The 19,808-nt window shown below is 43.1% G+C and overlaps 1 protein-coding gene across 8 annotated transcripts in view; it reads left to right on the top strand.

Annotated features, from left to right (window-relative positions):
* Window positions 1–19,808, top strand: part of LRBA (LPS responsive beige-like anchor protein) — a 559,344-nt gene that overhangs the window by 216,756 nt on the left and 322,780 nt on the right. Inside the window, exon 1 of one of the 8 annotated variants that reach the window (XM_036315416.1) lies at window positions 15,305–15,333. The exons of the other annotated variants lie outside the window; for them this stretch is intronic. The gene's annotated coding sequence lies outside the window, so the exon portion shown is untranslated. Of the gene's footprint in view, window positions 1–15,304; window positions 15,334–19,808 lie in introns of those variants that run through there. 8 annotated transcript variants of the gene reach the window in all.

Genomic DNA, 19,808 nt, shown 5'->3' with positions numbered 1-19,808 from the left:
AGCATGAACACTCACTCATTATGATTGTTTTACTTTACCTAGTTTGTTTAATTGTTCATACAAACAAAATAAATGTTCACCATTTTTTTAGTGATTTATAAAATGGCTTTATATTTTAAAGCTATTAACCTTTGTTTTATTTGTTGCACTATTTCCCCCACAACATATTTTTTATTATACATTTATAGTCATTTAAATTTTAATATAATCTTTCTTATAAAGATTTTCATTTATCATTGCTTTCATTATTATTAGGTTAAGTTTTTTTTTTTCTCATTTCAAGACCGTTTAAATTTTTCCTATATATTCTTTTGTATATGTTCTGTGGATGTGATGTTTAATTTTTAAAATATGAAACATTTTTCTTTGTGTTGTATGAGATAAGACTCTATCATATATTACAATCTGATGTTTTTTATAGATTCTATTGTGTTTCATCGATTTTTTTTTTTTGTTATTGCTCATTACATAATCATTAAGCTAATGCAACTTTTTTTGGGAGTTTTTTATATATTATTTATTTTTTATCATGGAAGTTTAGATAAATACATAAATGTAGAAGGGATATTATAATGAATACTCATCATTTAGATCCAGTAACTGTAACATTTTGCCACATGTGTTTGACTTTTTTTTCTTTTGCCAATATTATTTTTAATTTATCTTTATTGTTGAAAATATTACAGCTATCCTCCTTTTCCCCCCCTTGGACCCTCTCTATTCTCTACTCCCCCCTTATCTCCAGTCCTGCTTCCCCAAGCCCTTCACCACTATTGTGTGTGTCCATGGGTTATCATATCCTATCCTATTTAATAAAAGAGAAACATGGTAATTAGCGTACAACCGCTACCCTTCCCATTGGCTAATCAGGGCAATATGCAAATTAACTGCCAGCCAAGATGGCGGCTGGCAGCCAGGCAGCTTGAAACTAACATGAGGCTTGCTTGCTTTAGTGACGGAGGACTCCAACGTTCCCACGCCTGCTGCTGCAGGCCTCTGAGCTGCAATTCTAAGCAACTATGTAAGAAATATAGAAGCTAAACAAAACCCCAGAAACCAGCTTTAGTCCCCAGGCTTCAGCCAGCAGGATCGCAACATTGTAAGCAAAGGCCAGAAACCTACTTTCAGCAGGGGAGGTCTAAGAGCTGGAGCCAAGCCTCAAAGCTAAAGCTGGCCCAGAATTAAAAAAAGAAAAAGAAAAAAAAGAGCAGTTGGGAGCTTCAGTCACCCCCAGCCTGAAAACAGCCCTCAGCCCCTCACCCAGACTGGCCAGGCACCCCAGTGGGGACCACAACCCTGAAGGGTGTGTGACCAGCTGCAAACAGCCATCATCCCCTCACCCAGGCTGGCCAGGCACCCCAGTGGGGACCCCCACCCTGATCCAGGACACCCTTCAGGGCAAACCAGCCGGCACCCACCCGTGCACCAGGCCTCTACCCTATATAGTAAAAGGGTAATATGCCTCCCAGCACCGGGATCAGCGGAGCCACGAGGCCTCCCGGCACCGGGATCAGCGTGACGGGGCAGCGCCCAAACCCCCTGATTGCCCTGCGGCTCTGTGTGTGACAGGGGGCGGGGCCACAACCTCCCTATCCACCCTGCTCTGTTCGTGACAGGGGAACGCGCCCCAACCCCCTGATCAGCCCTGCTCTGTGCCTGATATGGGGGAGCTCCCCAACCCCCCGATCCGCCCTGCGGCTCTGTGTGTGACAGGGGGCAGTGCCCAAATCCCCTATCGGCCCTGCTCTGTGTGTGACAGGGGGCGGTGCCCCAACTCCCCTATCGGCCCTACTCTGTGAGTGACGAGGGGGAGCTCCCCAACCCCCTGATGGGCGATAACGGGGAGCTCCCCAACCCCCTGATCGACCCTGCTCTGTGCGTGACAGGGTACAGAGCCCCAACCCCCCTGATGGGTCCTGCTCTGTGAGTGACAGGGGGCAGCGCCCAACCCCCTGATTGGGGGGTTGACAGGGGGTGGCGCTGCAACCTCCCCATCAACCCTGCCTTAAGTATGACAGGTGGCGGTGCCCCAACCCCCCAATCAGCCCTACCCTGAGCATGACTGAGGGTGGCATCGCAACCTCCCGATCCGCCCTGCTCTGTGCATGACAGGGGCGGCGCCCCAAGTCCCCAATCAGCCCTGCTCTGAGCCCGACCAGGGGCTGCACCTAGGGATTGGGCCTGCCCTCTGCCACCCGGGAGCAGGCCTAAGCCAGCAGGTTGTTATCTCCCGAGGGGTCCCAGACTGCGAGGGGGCACAGGCCAGGCTGAGGGAACTCCCTTCCCCCCGAGTGCACAAATTTTTGTGCACCGGGCCTCTAGTTCCTATATAATAAATGTGTAGTATGCAAATTGTCCCCTAGACTGGGAGTTCATCTGGGAGTTCTACCAGGGGGCAGGGCCGGCCAGGGAAAGGGAGGGAGGTCCCTGACAGCAGTGGTGGCAGGCGGCTGGGGGAAGGGAGGGAGGCCCTGGCCGGCAGCCAGCAGCCACTAGGGATGAATTTTTTGCACTGGGCCTCTATTATACATATAACTTCTTTGGTTAATCTCTCCCCACCCCCCTTGCCCTTCCCTGTGAGATTTGTCATTCTGTTCCATCCTTCTATGTTCTGGGTCTGTTTTGTTCATTGGTTTATTTTGCTCATTACATTCCACATATTAGTGAGTTCATGTGATACTTAGTGTTCTGTGACTGTCTTATTTTGCTTAGCATAATACTCTCCAGGTCTCTAACACCACTACTGCTCACTCCCTCTGGAAACTTCCTGAGATTATCAGTGACCTCAATGTAACCAAACCAGCATTCTTCTGCCTTTGTTTTCCTTTCAATTAACCTCATCTCCATATCTAATGCTATTGGCTATTCTCTCCTGTCTTGACTTTTATTGGAATCCTGTTCTCTCTTTACTAATTACGTCACTATTCGTTTTATGGTGTCTTTCTATCACATTCTCCATAGTGCCTGGAACATTGCCTTACACATAGTAGGTGCTCAGTAAATAATTGTTCAATAAATGAATGCTAATTACAGCCTACACATTTGGATTCTTTTTCTAAAGTTTCTGATTAAAAGTGGGAATGCTAGTTCTCTATGGAAATATAAAGAATTAAATTAAGTGAGAAAGGCCATGGCAGAACTATTTTCTACCCTCTCACCAGCAAGTGTGAATGTTTATAATAGTATTTCAAATGGCGAGGATTGGTGACTTTCAAATTACAGCTTTTAGTTCCTCAATCCAAAATTTGCTGATTGGGCTTGAAAAGAAAGAATAGGCAGTTTAAACTATAAAATACATGTTAGCACACTTTACATTAAAAAATTGTAAGAAACATTGTTGGCTACAGTGTTTGAGCTTCTCTGTGGTGTTGAAGGGTAACCTAAGTTTTAAATTGTGTTATTTTATAGCAGGAACATGGAACTAGAAAGATGTTCAGGTTCTAGGCTCCATAAGTTATCAGTTGCAAAGTCTTAGGAACAGCTCACTGAACCTCTCTGAGTGTTAGTTTCCCTTCTGTAAAATGGATAAAATGGAACCTTAATTGAAGGTGTTTTGTGGAGAGTAAAATTTTTTATAATGTGGGTTAAAACACATTGTAAACTGTGTTAGTGACTGTTATTATTATCATTGTTTTTGCGACTAGTGTTGTAGAATTAAAAGGTCATGCATAGCCAAGTCAGTATCTTCATTTGAGAAATTTAATCTAAATTAACTTTTCAGAAGAAAGGTATGTTCAGTAATTATTTGAGTTTAGATTAATTTATGTTCTGAATAAACTTATTATTTTGTAGATTATAACTTAAATTAAGAAACACATGCTTTCTACTGTTGCCCTTTATTTTTAGTTAGGTTATTTTTTTTTTTTACTTTCTATTGAATACAGGTAGGAAATACCTTTTCTTATAAGAACTGTTATTTATTCGTACATTCTATTTTGGAAATGAATTTTCTAGTGTTGTATTTTCTAAAGTATGTTTTACTAAAAGCTACTCAAGGATAAAATAGTTGAGATATTATTTGTGAGATCATTATAGGTAGCATCTGATTGATAGTATTTTTTTCTTGACCTCAAACTATTAGATACAACTTGAACATTCAGGTAGTTTACCAATTCTGCCATATACTGATAACTTTTCTTAATTAAATGTTTTTTTTTTGAGTCATGGATACCATTTCATCTGACTTTATAACATAACTGCAGTTTATGTATTTGTCTCATGATTTCTTCCATCAAAGCATGAAGAAGTGAATTATTGAAAAGATAAAAATAAATTTGTTTGCTTTCTGTCAGAGTTCATATCCACAGCCAACCTTGATAGAAGATCAGAATGATTTAGACAAGTTTGCTTTGGAGATTCATAACATATGCTTGCTGGACAGAATTGAGTTATCTCTGCTCTGGAGAGTAAGTTATTGTAGCAGGAGCTGACAGAGATGAAGATAACTGAGGGAAATTCAATTACCTTTTAGTGTTTTCTTTCTAATAGGATTCTTAATGTGAAAAAGATCCTTAGGTGATGTGCTTCTGTTACTTGGGAGATCTGCCTTGATACCTGTTTTAAGAATACCATGAACTTTAGTTCTGGGCCTTCATTAAGTATGTAATAGGCCTCTTACTGTTATGAGTAGTTTTGATTGAAAGGTCTTATTTTTACTTGATGTCATTGGCTATCTTTATAATCATTAACTGCCCTCTGTGGTTTTCTTTAACAAGGCATATATTATTTTAATACATTGGGAGTTATTTTTCTTTCCCTTTTGAGTGATTTCTCTGGAAGTACATTTTAGCTTCTGTGTTGATATATTTATATTCCTCTAATTATCATATATCGAAGCTGGATAACCATGTTAAATGCTGCTAGAATTACCAAGTTTCCATTTTTACTTTGCTTTTTCAATTTGTCAGACTATTTGCTAGAATGGTGTTTTTACTTTCCACCCCCTTTTACTTGTCTTGCTACCTGGCTGCTCTCCTTTCCTTTTCATTTCAATCCTGGAACAAATAAATTAAAAATGTTCTCTTGACTGTCATTAATGATCGATTAATACTACCCAGTGGCTCTTTTTCACTCCTCATTTTCCTTGATCTCTGCATCATTGGACATTGATGATCAACCCTTCCATTAAGAAATTCTTTTTCTGCTTGGCTTTCTTACCACTGGTTTTCTGATTAGCTTTTTACTTCTCATGGTTCTCTTTGTAGTTTCATCTCTCATTTTTTTTTCTTTTTTTTTTTTTTTATTGCTTAAAGTATTACAAAGGGTATTACATATGTGTCCATTTTATCCCCCCGCCCTAGACAGTCCCCTAGCCTCCCCTATCCCCCAATGTCTTATGTCCACTGGTTATGCTTATATGCATGCATACAAGTCCTTTAGTTGATCTCTTACCCCCCTACCTCCTGCTCCGCAACCCTCCCCGGCCTTCCTGCTGCAGTTTGACAATCTGTTTGAGGCAGCTCTGCCTCTGTATCTATTATTGTTCAAAAGTTTATAATGGTCTCTATTATCCATGAATGAGTGAGATCATGTGGTATTTTTCCTTCATTGACTGGCTTATTTCACTTAGCATAATGCTCTCCAGTTCCATCCATGACGTTGCAAATGGTAAGAGTTCCTTCCTTTTTAGAGCAGCATAGTATTCCATCGTGTAGATGTACCACAGTTTTCTGATCCATTCATCTACTGATGGGCACTTAGGCTGTTTCCAGATCTTAGCTATGGTGAATTGTGCTGCTATGAACATAGGGGTGCATATATCCTTTCTGATTGGTGTTTCTGGTTTCTTGGGATATATTCCTAGAAGTGGGATCACAGGGTCAAATGGGAGTTCCATTTTCAGTTTTTTAAGGAAACTCCATACTGTCTTCCATAGTGGCTGCACCAGTCTGCATTCCCACCAGCAGTGCACAAGTGTTCCTTTTTCTCCACATCCTCTCCAGCACTTGTCGTTTGTTGATTTGTTGATGATAGCCAGTCTGACAGGTGTGAGATGGTACCTCATTGTGGTTTTGATTTGCATCTCTCGGATGATTAGTGACTTTGAGCATGTTTTCATATGTCTCTTGGCTTTCTGAATGTCCTCTTTTGAAAGGTGTCTATTTAGGTCCTTTGCCCATTTTTTGATTGGATTGTTTATCTTCCTTTTGTTAAGTTGTATGAGTTCCCTATAAATTTTGGAGATTAGGCCCTTATCAGATATGACATTGGCAAATATGTTTTCCCACACAGTGGGTTTTCTCGTTGTTTTGTTGATGGTTTCTTTTGCTGTGCAGAAGCTTTTTATTTTGATGTAGTCCCATTTGTTCATTTTCTCTTTCGTTTCAAGTGCCCTAGGAGCTGTATCAATGAAGAAATTGCTTCGGCATATGTCTGAGATTTTGTTGCCTTTGGATTCTTCTAGAATTTTTATGGTTTCCTGTCGTACATTTAAGTCCTTTATCCATTTTGAGTTTATTTTTGTGTATGGTGTAAGTTGGTGGTCTAGTTTCATTTTCTTGCATATATCTGTCCAATTTTCCCAGCACCATTTATTGAAGAGACTATCTTGGCTCCATTGTATGTTCTTGCCTCCTTTGTCAAATATTAATTGAGCATATTGGTTCGGGCCGATTTCTGGGTTCTCTATTCTATTCCATTGATCTATATGCCTATTCTTGTGCCAGTACCAGGCAGTTTTGAGAACAGTGGCTTTGTAATACATCTTGATATCTGGTATTGAGATCCCACCTACTTTGGTCTTTTTCAGGATTGCTGCAGCTATTCGGGGTCTTTTTTTATTCCAGATGAATTTTTGGAGAGTTCGTTCTAGATCTCTGAAGTATGCCGTTGGTATTTTAATGGGAAGTGCGTTGAATTTATAGATTGCTTTGGGTAGTATGGACATTTTAATGATGTTGATTCTACCAATCCATGAACACGGTATGTTCTTCCATCTGTTTATGTCTTCCTCTATATCTTTTTTCAACGTCCTGTAGTTTTCTGAGTAGAGGTCTTTTACCTCTTTAGTTAAGTTTATTCCTAGGTAGCTTAATTTTTTTGGTGCGATGGTAAACGGGATTGTTTTTATAATCTCTCTTTCTGAAAGTTCACTATTGGTGTATAGAAATGCCTCGGATTTCTTGGGGTTAATTTTGTATCCTGCTACATTGCCAAATTCATGTATTAAGTCCAGTAGCTTTTGGATGGAGTCTCTAGGGTTTTGTATGTATAATATCATGTCGTCTGCAAATAAGGACAGTTTTACTTCCTCTTTTCCAATTTGGATGCCTTTTATTCCTTCTTCTTGCCGAATTGCAATGGCTAGCACTTCCAGTACTATGTTGAACAGGAGTGGTGAGAGGGGGCATCCCTGTCTTGTTCCTGTTCTTAGGGGAAATGGTGTTAGTTTTTGTCCATTGAGTATGATGTTGGCTGTGGGCCTGTCATATATGGCTTTTATTATGTTGAGGTATGATCCTTCTACTCCCACCTTGCTGAGAGCTTTTATCAAAAATGGGTGTTGAATTTTGTCAAATGCTTTTTCTGCATCAATTGATATGACCATGTGGTTTTTTTCTTTCAATTTGTTTATGTGATGTATCACGTTTATTGATTTGCGGATATTGTACCATCCTTGCATCCCTGGGATAAATCCTACTTGGTCATGGTGTATGATCTTTCTGATGTACTGCTGGATCCGATTTGCTAAGATATTGTTGGGGATTTTGGCATCTATGTTCATGAGGGATATTGGCCTATAATTCTCTTTCATTGTGTTGTCTTTACCTGGTTTTGGTATTAGGGTGATGCTGGCTTCATAGAATGAGCTTGGAAGTGTTCCTTCCTCTTGAATTTTTTGTAGTAGTCTGAGGAGGATAGGTTTTAGTTCTTCCTTGAATGTTTGGTAAAACTCCCCTGTGAAGCCGTCTGGTCCTGGGCTTTTGTTTGCTGGAAGCTTTTTGATGACTGCTTCAATTTCTTCCATAGTTATTGGCCTGTTGAGATTTTTAGATTCTTCCTGATTGAGTTTTGGAATGTTGTATTTTTCTAGGAATTTGTCCATTTCCTCCAGGTTGTCTAGTTTGTTGGAGTAGAGCTGTCCATAGTATTTTTTAACAATCATTTGTATTTCTGTGGGGTCTGTTGTTATTTCGCCTCTATCGTTTCTGATTTTGTTTATTTGGGTCCTCTCTCTTTGCTTCTTGGTGAGTCTGGCTAGAGGTTTGTCAATCTTGTTTATCCTTTCAAAGAACCAGCTCTTGGTTTCATTGATTTTCTGTATTGTTTTTTTGGTCTCTATGTCATTTATTTCTGCTCTAATCTTTATTATCTCCTTCCTTCTGCTCACTCTGGGGTTTTCTTGTTGCTCTCTTTCTAATTCTTTGAGTTGTAGAGTTAGATGATTTACTACCATTTTTTCTTGTTTTTTGAGATAGGCCTGTAGAGCTATAAACTTCCCTCTCAGGACTGCTTTCATTGTGTCCCATAGGTTTTGGATTGTTGTGTTTTCATTGTCATTAGTTTCCAGGATATTTCGAATTTCTTCTTTGATTTCATTGGTAACCCAATCAATATTTAATAGCATGCTATTCAGCTTCCAGGTGTTTGAGTATTTTGGGTTGTTTTTATTGTAGTTTATTTCTAATATTATGCCATCGTGGTCTGCGAAGACGCTTTTTATGATTTCAATTTTCTTGAATTTGGGGATACTTTGCTTGTGACCCAATATATGGTCTATTTTTGAATATGTCCTATGAGCATTTGAGTAGAATGTATATTCCCTGGCTTTCGGGTGAAGTGTTCTGAAGATGTCTGTTAAGTCCATCTGATCTAGTGAGTCATTTAGGATTGCTGTATCTTTGCTGATTATTTGTCTAGAGGACTTATCCAGTGCAGTCAGTGGTGTATTAAAGTCCCCTACTATGATTGTATTGTTGTCGATCTCTCCTTTGATATCTTCCAGGAGTTTTTTTATGAATTTGGGTGCTCCTGCATTGGGTGCGTATATGTTTACCAGGGTTATATCTTCTTGTTGTATTGATCCCTTTAGTATTATGAAGTGGCCTTCCTTATCTCTTGTTATGGCCTTCACTTTGAGGTCTATTTTGTCCGATATAAGTATTGCTACCCCAGCTTTCTTTTCCTTTCCATTTGCCTGAAAGATATTTTTCCATCCTTTCACTTTCAGTCTGTGTGAGTCTCTTCTAATGAGGTGGGTTTCTTGTAGACAGCAGATGTATGGGTCATGTTTTTTTATCCATTCAGCCACTCGATGTCTTTTGTTTGGAGCATTTAGTCCGTTTACGTTTAAAGTTATTATTGAAAGGTACTTGTTTGTAGGCATTTCTGTTTTTGTGTGGCTGTTTTCTTTCTGAGCTTTTTATTTCTTCTTTTTATACCAGTCCCTTTAGCATTCCTTGCATTGCTGGCTTGGTGGTGATAAACTCCCTTAGCCTTTTTTTGTCTGTGAAGCTTCTTATTTCCCCTTCAAGTTTGAATGATAGCCTTGCTGGATAGAGTATTCTTGGATTCAGTCCTTTGCTTTGCATCACTTTGTAAATTTCCGTCCATTCTTTTCTGGCCTGATGTGTTTCTGTTGAGAAATCATTTGACAATCTAATGGGAGATCCCTTGTATGTAACTTTCCGTCTCTCTCTTGCAGCCTGTAAGATTCTCTCTTTGTCCTGAACATTTGCCATGGTAATTATGATGTGTCTTGGTGTGGGTCTTTTTGGGTTCACCTTGTTTGGGACTCTCTGGGCTTGTGTGACTTTTTTCTTCCCCACCTCAGGGAAGTTTTCTGATATTATTTCTTCTAATAGGATTTCTAATCCTTGTTCATCCTTCTGTTGTTCTGGTACCCCTATTATTCGTATGTTGTTTCGTTTCATGTTGTCCCAAAGCTCCCTTAGGCTCTCCTCCTGTCTTTTCATTTTTTTCTCCAATTGCAGTACGTTTTGGGTGTGTTTTGCTTCCTTGTCTTCTAAATCACTGATTCGGTCCTCCGCTTCTCCTAGTCTACTGTTGATACTTTCAATGGAGTTTTTCATTGCAGCTATATCACTCTTCATTTCTTCTTGGGTCTTACTTAAGTTGTTGATTTTTTCATCTGTTTCTTCTAGCTTCTTGGAGAGGTTGTCGATTTTTTCCTCCATCCGGTTTATGCACTCTAGGACCCTTATTCTGAATTCTTTTTCTGTCATGTTGCATGCCTCTGTATTACTTAGCTGCTTTTCTGGAGAGTCCTCCTTCTCTTTCCTTTGGGGGTTTCTTTGTCTACCCATGTTTGATCTCGCTGACATATCTAGACGTTGAGTCGTTCAGTGGCTGCTCCCTTGGTGGCAGTGACTCCTTGGTCTGTGGTTGCTCTTCGGGCGGTTGCGGTAGCAGCTGCTCTTCAGTTGGCAGCAGCTCCTCTGGTGGGTGCTGTTCACAGCTGTGGTGGCTCTTCTGGCTGGTGGGGCAAGGTTTCACGTACAGCTGCTGTTCCTCAGCAGAGGGTGTGGTGCTCAGGAGGTTGCTGTTGCTTGGGTCTGCTGCGTTGTTTTAAAGGCACAAAATACAACACAACAAGGCACCACGTACCAGGCACTATACACAAATATATTCACGATATTAATAACCCCAAATAAAGGTGACCACCTGAAATAAGAGAATTAGGGGATAAGGAAGAAGGAAGAGAAAAAGAGAAAAGAGAAAAAAGAAAAGAAAATTAGGGACCAAAAAAAGGAGTGCAAAAATGAAATTGGGAAAAAGGAGGGGGGAAAATAAAAGTGAGAAAAGAAAAAAAAAGAAAAAAAAAGAGCGAAAAGAGAGAATGAAGTGGAAGAGGGGAAGAGACTTTTTTATATGAGGAGAATACTCCTATAGAACAGCCATTAATCCCAACAAATTCCAGCAACAGCTCCCTGGAGATGAATGCAAACTAGAAACAACCAATAATATAACGATGAAAATAGAATGGAGAACACTAATCCCAAAATAAAATAAAGAGAAAATAAAATGGCACTTTAAAAAAAAATGATAAAATGGTAGCAGTAATAATGCTGGTTAAAAATAAGAAGGTAGTAATTAAAAGGGTAAAATCAGGTGATGGAAAAAAGAAGAGGAAAAAAAAAAGAAGAAGAAGAGAAAACAAAAAAGAAAAGAAAAAAAAAGAAAAAAAATTGGTTTCTTAGTTAAAAGGTGAAAAAAGAAAAAAAAAAATATTGCAGTAGTGAAGGTCCTTTGGTTCTTCTATTCTTCAGTGTGGCTCGCCTTAGACCTGCCAGGTATTCAGGAGAGTGTTGAGTTTCCCTGCGATACCCTGTTCCTCTGTGTTGTAAACCACAGTCCTTATTTTAAAGCAAGCCGCATTTGTTTCCCAGACTGCCTTATTTTGTGTTTAGCAAAGAGTCAGTTTGTGGGTCAGCCTCTGGGTGGCAGTGTTCTGGGGTTGGCCTCTGAGGCTATAGGGCCTCTCTGTCCAGTAGAAGTTCACTGCCCAGAGCTGGCTGCGTAAGAGTTACCAGTGCTGTGTTGTTGCTGGGATTGAAAATCCCTCTATAGGCCAGACCCTGTTAACTCCCAGGGACTGATCAGGTTATTTTAATCCTTGATCTCCTACAGGGTGGAATCTGGGTGTGGCTGTGCTCCTTGCCTGGGGGCTGGGGGGAGGAGTCTCACTCTCCGGAGAGAATGGCTGCCTCAGTCCTGGGCTCAGGGGTGACTCAGCACTCAATTCGCTGCCACCTCTCCCGGCCCCCCTTCTCTCCTCAGTCTCTCCCCAGATTCCACTCCTCCGCACACTCTCCCTCTCTTCAGCACAGGTGAGTGTCTGTATCTGAAATGTCCCACGAACAGGATTCAGTGAGAACAAACAAACAAACGCCGGCCACGGAAACGGGGAAGGCTTGGTTTCTGTAAGCTTCTTCTCTTACCGGGACTGCATGGTCTGGTCAGCTCTTCAGGCTGCTCCCTTTAGGCTCAGTCCTCCGTGATCACAGAACCCAGCTCTCAATTCCCCCGGCAGCGCCAGGAATCCCGAGGTTCTCCTTTCCCCTGTTAGGGGCTGTGCCTGTCCCAAGGGACGCGGCTGTCTGCCACGCGGTCTCCCTCCGACTCTCTGGGCTCAGAGGTCTGGCAAACTTTCCTGCCCAAATCCCTGGTTTTTTTACCTTTCCAGGGGAGTTCTGCTCTTCCCGGCTGCAAACCGTCTCGCCAGCTGAGGAATTTCGCCAATTCGGGGTGGATGTTACTAGTTTCAGCTGCTCACTCCATTTGCTCAGGGACACGACCTGGGACGCGTCTGCCTATACCGCCGCCATCTTTCTTCCCTCATCATCTCTCATTTTTTAATTTATTTTTTAAATATATATTTTATTGTTTTCAGAGAGGAGGAAGAGAGAGAGAGAGATAGAAACATCAATGATGAGAGAGAATCATCGATTGGCTGCCTCCTGCACGCCCCACACTGGGGATCGAGCCCGCAACCCAGGAATGTGCCCTTGACCAGAATCGAACCAGGGACCCTTCAATCCTCAGGCCGACACTCTATCCACTGAGCCAAACCAGCTAGGGCTCATTTTTTCTTTCTTTTACTGAAAGTATACGTGTTCATTAGAATACCTTCTTGGTACTCTTAAATTTTTGCACTACTTAGATAATGTTAGCATTATCTAAAAACTTTTATATAGAAGACATTACATCTTTTTTAAATTTAAAATTTTTATTTTTTTCTTTATTTTATTTTTTTCTTTATTAATTAAGGTATTACATATGTGTCCTTATCTCCCCTCATTGTCCACCCTGTCATGCCCTCACCCCCCTGGTGTCTGTGTCCATTGGTTAGGCTTATATGCATGCATACAACTCCTTTGGTTGATCTCTCCCCCTTATCCCCAGCCTCCCCTACCTTCCTTCTGAGGTTTATTTTTAATGGGCACTTTTTCTAGTTCCTGACTTTAGTAGAGATGCTTTGATGTTTCCACAATAATTATGATACAGTCTTTGAGCTGAAGTAAGCGTAGTATATCTGTTTATGAAATAGTCATTTAGTTTTGTTTTGTTATTTTCTTTTTAATTAAGAATTTTGTTCAATTTTGTCATCTTTTAATGGAACAGTAGAGTTGGTGTGTGTGTCTGTGTGTGTGTGTGTATCTATCTATATATACCCTATCTAATAATAGACAAACATGGTAATTAACCGTAACTTCGCTACCCTTTCCATTGGCTAATCAGGGCTATATGCAAATTAACTGCCAACCAAGATGGCAGCCAGCAGGCAGGCAGGCAGGCAGGCAGCTGAAGCAAACAGGAGGCTTGCTTGCTCCAGTGATGGAGGAAGCCAAGGTTCCCCGCCTGCCGCTGCCGGCCTTTGAGCTACACTCTAAGAAACAATGTTGCAGTTATAGAAGCTAAACAATCCCCAGAAACCTGCTTTCAGCCAGCCAGGAGCTCAGAGCTGGAGTTGCAACAGTGTTTCAATTATAGAAGCTAAACAAAGCCCAGATCCCGGCTTTCAGCAGCCGAGGTCTCAGAGCTGGAGCCGAGCCTCAGAGCTAAAGCCGGCTCTCAGCTCCAGTGACAGCCATAGAAGGTAAATGAATCAAAGAATAAAAAAAAAAAAGAAAAAAAGGAGAGGTTGGGAGCTTCAGTCACCCGCCAGCCTGAAAACGGCCCTCAGCCCCTTACCCAGACTGGCCAGGCATCCCAGTGGGGACCCCAACCCTGAAGGGGGTGTGACCAGCTGCAAACAGCCATCAGCCCCTCATCCAGACTGGCCAGACGCCCAAGTGGTACCCCAACCCTGATTCGGGACACCCTTCAGGGCAAACCCTCCGGCCCCCACCCGTGCACCAGGCTTCTATCCTATATAGTAAAAGGGTAATATGCAAACTGACCCTAACAGCAGAAGGACTGGGAATGACTGGTCACTATGACACACACTGACCACCAGGGGGCAGATGCTCAATGCAGGAGCTGCCCTCTGGTGGTCAGTGCACTCTCACATGGGAGGAGCTCTGCTCAGCCACAAGCCAGGCGGATGGCTGCCAGTACAGCGGTTGTGGTGGGAGCCTCTCTTGCCTCCTCAGCAGCACTAAGGATGTCCGACTGCAGTTTAGGCCTGCTCCCCGCTGGCAAGTGGACATCCCTCGAGGGCTGTGGGCTGCTAGAGGGATGTCTGATTGCCATCTTAGGCCCAATACCCTGGGGAATGGGCCTAAGCCAGCAGGTGGTCATCCCCTGAGGGGTCCCAGACTGCGAGAGGGCACAGGCTGGGCTGAGGGACCCCCCACTTCCCCCGAGTGCACAAATTTTTGTACACCGGGCCTCTAGTATATATATAAAAGTCAAGCTACCATAATGATGGAATGACTGGTCACTATGGCGCTCACTGCGGCAGCCAACCGGCCCAATTGGCCCCCCTCAAACTCCCGCGTTCCATCCCCCTGGCTGGCCTGGCCCCCTATCGGGCTCCCACACCCCGATTGGGGTTGGGGCCGGCTGGCCAACCTCCTACAGCTCCTCTCCCCAGCCGGCCTCTTCCCCCATCAGCCCCCTCAACCTTGATTGGGGGCAGGGATGGCCAACCTCCCATGTCTCCTCCCCTCCCCACCCCCCCGCCAGCCCGGCGTCGATTGGCCCCCATCAGAGTGGGCTGTCTGGACCCCACCCATGCACAAATTCATGCATGGGGCCTCTACTTATATATACTTTTATTGGTTTCAGAGAGGAAGGGAGATGGAGAGAGGGATAGAAACATCAATAATGAGTGAGAATTATTGATTGGCTGCCTCCTGCATGCTCTAAAATTGGTATCCAGCCCATAACCCTGGTATGTGCCCCGACCAGGAATCGAACCGTGACCTACTGGTTCATAGGTTGACACTCAACCACTGAGCCATGCCATCTGGGCAATTCATTGATTTAACCCAAAAATGTATTTATTGAATTTAGAGGGAGAGGATGTGAGAGACAGAGAGAGAGACATCACTTTTTGGTTCCACTTATGACGTGCCCTAAGTAGGACAACTTTACTTTTGTCTTTTTTGCCTTTTTCAGGCTTAATTTGCTCTACAACCTACTTGGCCGTCTCTCTGGTGATTCAGGGTATCTGTAGAGCTCTCCTTCAACACTACATTTCAGATGAGTCAGTGTTTTCCTGTCAGCCATTTTCACTTTCCAACTTTGGCATCTGTACATAGGAATTAGAAATATGAGGGTATGAATGATCTTAGCTTTGGCGTCCAAAGACACCTCTTTGCTCCCGATGATCTTTCCTAATTCTTCCCTTGCTGCCCTTTTGAATCTCATCCTTCTCTTGTTTCTTGGCTGCAGTCTTCATTTGAATTGGTGACAGAATCAAGCAAGGTAAGCTACCTCTATAAAAATTTAAGTGTCTTCATTGTCTATGTTATAGTTGTGTATTTTTTCTGAATCATTAAGTGCAGTTCTGCGTTGGCACTTTCTTCTTTCACTTTCACCAGAAGTCATTTCATATTATCATTTCTTTTTGCTCATAAGAGTGTTATCTGTATATCTTAAGTTACTGATATTTCACCTACCAATTTTCACTCTTCCTTCCTCTGAGTCCAGCTCAGTTTTTTGTATGTTAAGTTTTTTGGTACACGTTAAATAAGGAGATACTTCTCTAACACCTTAGCCTGTAGGCCTGATAGTGCCTTCAGTCCACAATACAGGTTATGTATCAGGAGTTCCTCATGATTGACACAGTCAAAGGCTTTACTGTGGTCTGTAAAACATAGATTAACCTTTTGAAATTATTATTATTACTAGAGGCCCGGTACACGAAATTCGTTGACTTGGGGTGGGGGGGGGTGGGGTCTTTCAGCCAGGCCTGCGCCCTATTGCAATCTGGGAGCCCTTGGGGGATGTCCGACTGACGACTTAGCGCTGCTGTAGAGGCAGGAGAGGCTCCTGCCACCCCCACTGCATTCTGGCTGAGTGCACTCCCCCTGTGGGAGCACACTGACCACCAGGGGCAGCTACTGTGTTGAGCATCTGCCCCCTGGTGGTCAGTGCACGTTATAGCGACCGGTCGTTCCACTGTTCGGTTGGTTTGCATATTAGCCTATTATTATATAGGATCATTTTTATCCCTCACCGAAGAATAATTTTTCATTGATTTTTAAGGAGAGTGAAAGAGAGAGGGAAGGACAGAGAGAAACATCAATGTGAGAGAATCACATCGGTTGGTTGCCTCCTGCATGAGCCCTGACCAGCGCCTGGGCAGGGGAGGAGCTCACAACCAAGGTACATGCCCTTGACTGGAATCAAACCCGGGACCCTTTGGTCCACAAACCAACACTCTATCTGCTGAGTCAGACTACTAGGGCTTGAAGTTATTTGAAGTCTCATTGTCCAAGCAGTGTTTACAGTTAAGTCTCAAGTGCCTCTCCTCCTTTTCTGAATCCAGCTTTTACAGCTGACATTTACTGCTTTTCATGTAAGAGCCTTTGTTGCATCACCTTGAGCATCACTTTACTTGCCATTTCTCTCCATTGTTTCATCTTAAAATCAGGATAATAATGGTACCTACCTACAGTAATTTTCTGAAGAATAAATGGGATTTGTCAAAGTGCCTGCTACTCTGAGTATATATTAAGTGTTCAATAATGCAGCTATTATTGTTTCTATGAAATAGGGAGTATTCATTTTTCTATTCTATGTAATCTCTGACAATTCCCAAAGAATGCTTATATGTCACAGTTCATCTGGGACTCTTATCTCTGCCACAGGGTCTACATCCAGACCACTGCATGTCAGAGCTCAGGAAGCTACTTCTTACTGTCATACAAGTGGCTTTTCAGCAACGGTAGAAGGTCGTCACAATGCAGAAAAGGAAAATAAAACTCAATACTGGATGTGGTTGTGATACTCATTGGAGGTTTTTGCTTGACCCTTTCTTGACCTCTTTATAGCCCTTGTACTTTTGCCATGTTGCAGGGGCTAGTTCATCTCCCTTCTTTGACCACTTTCATTCTTGTTATAGCCCAGGTTCACCTGTCTCCAGTCTTAGAAAAGAATATTGGTTCTTTCTTAGTCCAAGCTTTTTCTTTCTCAGGTTCATTGACAATGGAGCCATCAAATTCCTGAAGGGAAATTCCCACCCCAATCTTCCATATATGTTCTGGTATATGCTCTACACCTAGATAATGCAATGATAATGCTTCTCAGTATATTTCCAGTGTCTGGTGTATTCAATCTGGAATGCACTATTTTTAGACATTCTTCCAGAATGTGTTTCAACTTGTCTGACTTTCTATTTTGGCTTCTTGATAATGGCCAGATTAAAAGCTGGGCTCAGCCCTAGCCGTTTTGGCTCAGTGGATAGTGTGTTGGACTGCAGAATAAAGGGTCCCGAGTTCGATTCAAGGGCACCTACCTGGGTTGCAGGCTCTTCCCTGTCCTGTGCCTTGGTCAGGGCTCCTGCAGAAGGCAACCAATTGATGTGTTTCTCTCACATTGATGTTTCTCTGTTTCTCCCTCTCCCACACTTGCTAAAAATCAATGGAAAAATATCCTCTGATGCGGGTTAACCAAAAAAAAAAGAAAAAGAAAAACCAAAAACGGGCTCACAGCATTTTTTTGTTCTCAATCTTCTCTGGGTAACTTTTGAAAAGACCATATGTATATACTAGTATTATCTCTACAGGGCAATATATATATACACACACTTAAAAGAAGAATACTTTATAGAGTCATTTGTGAAACTATAGGAGCTATCATTGTTGGGGCAAAGGAAGACCACTTTCAAATGAGCTGATGTTTCTGCCTTTGTTTCAAAATTGTGATGCCTCTCTAGTTTCAAATAACAGAGCTGTATTACTGGCCACTCCATTCAAGATGGGAAGCTAGAAAAAAGTAAGGGAAGTATAGCTTAGGTAAAATTTAACTTATACCTGTGAGCAGCATTGATCAAATTATATACAAACTGAAAAATATATTTTTCCTCATTATACTCTGTGTATATTTTAATAGTATAAAATATATATATATTTTTTTATAGGAAATGACTTCTTAATGCTTTTAAAAATCTCTTCCAAGCCCTAGCCAGTTTGACTCAGTGGATAGAGCGACAGCCTGTGGACTGAGGTGTCCCAGGTTGAATTCCAGTCAAGGGCACATGCCAGGGTTGCAGGCTCAATCCCCAGTAGGGGGCATGCAGGAGGCAGCCGATCAATGATTCTCTTTCATCCTTGATGCTTCTATCTCTCTCTCCTTTACTGTTCTTCTCTGAAATTAGTAAAAATATACTTTAAAAAATCTCTTCCAAGGAAAGGTGTGAATATATTCCTTATAGTTTTCCTTGTGATATGTCATAATAATCTTAACAGTTGACCAAATCATGGTTAGTGTAAAAATTGCATTTTCTTAATGAATTTTAAAATAAAGATAGAGAAGAAACTAAGGAAATTTAAAATCTTCATAGTGTGTTTCATACAACACTTATTTATCACTTAGAATTTGCTCTTATGAAATTAGAATATTGCTTCTGTTACTTATGGTTTATCAGTAAAGCTCTGAATATAAGATCAAGTATTTTATTATAGAAAACAAGATGGCAGTGCTTGAGTTGATAAAAATAGTTTCCTTTTATTTACCTACTAGAGGCCCAGTGCATGAAATTCATGCACCGGTGTGGTCCCTAGGCCTGGCTGACGATCGAAGCACCAATGTCTGGCGTGGAAGTCCAGGTCCCAGCTGACCTCTGTGCCCTGGGCAACACCTGGGTCTCCACATGCCCACCTCAGTCTGAGTCACGGAACCCGAGTCCCCATGCGGAGATGCGGTGAGCATGGCCAGACACTGAGGGCAAGGGTACAGCGTGGGCCTCTGTGCCACCCAGTGGCACTGCACTGAAGCCGGGCAGGCAGCGTGCTCTCTCCTGCCCAGCCTCACAGACCAGCTCTTGCACGAACCCTCAGGGAGCCCGACTGGCCCCTGCGGTCCCAGCAGCTGCGGCCTGGCTCACCTGGAAGAGGCCATGTGGGTGCGGGGTGAGCTCCTCGCGGGTGCCTGGCACTGAGTGCGGGGGCTTTCCCGGTGTGCGAACCCTGGCGTCCCGGGGGAGGTTAGCAGGGAGAGTGAGAGCAAGCTCGGCAGACAGCCCTCACTCTCATCGCACCTCCATCCCCGTCACCCCTGCCCCCAGGTAGCCGGCGAGAGGTCACAGCGCGTCGCTGACACCCACCATGTTTCACGCCGCACCCTGGTGGTCAGCGTACATCATACTGAGTGGTCGAACTACCGGTCTCCCAGTAGAACAACTGCCTGAGGGGACAATTTGCATATTAGGTTTTTATTATATACTAGAGGCTCAGTGCACAAAATTTGTGCATGGGGAGGGTTCCCCTCAGCCCAGCCTGCACCCTCTCTAATCCAGGACCACTCAGGGAATGTCCAACTGCTGGTTTAGGCCCAATCTCTGGGATTGGGCCTAAACCAACAGTTGAACATCCTTCTCACAATCCTGGACCACTGGTTCCTAATCGCTCACCTGCCTGCCTTCCTGGTTGCCCTTAACTGCCCCACCCCCGCCAGCCTGATCGCCCCTCACTGCCTCTGCATGCCAGCCTGATCGCCCCTACCTGCCCCCCACTGCCAGCCAGGTTGCCCCCAACTGCCCTCTCCCTGCTGACCTGGTTTCCCCTATCTGCCCCCCCTGCTGGCCTGGTCGCCCTCAACTGCACTTCTCCTGCTGGCCTCGTTGCCCCTAATTGTCCCCCCCCACCAGCGTGGTCACCTCTTACTGCCCCCCTGCTGGCCTAGTTGACTCTAGCTGTCCCCCTCTGCCAGCCTGGTTGCCCCCAACTGCCCCCCCC

Source organism: Myotis myotis, unplaced genomic scaffold, assembly GCF_014108235.1.
Source record: "Myotis myotis isolate mMyoMyo1 unplaced genomic scaffold, mMyoMyo1.p scaffold_m19_p_6, whole genome shotgun sequence".
NCBI classification, from domain to species: Eukaryota; Metazoa; Chordata; class Mammalia; order Chiroptera; family Vespertilionidae; genus Myotis; species Myotis myotis.
The sequence above is the reverse complement of the archived record's forward strand: the minus strand, read 5'-3'. Positions and strand labels throughout refer to the sequence as shown.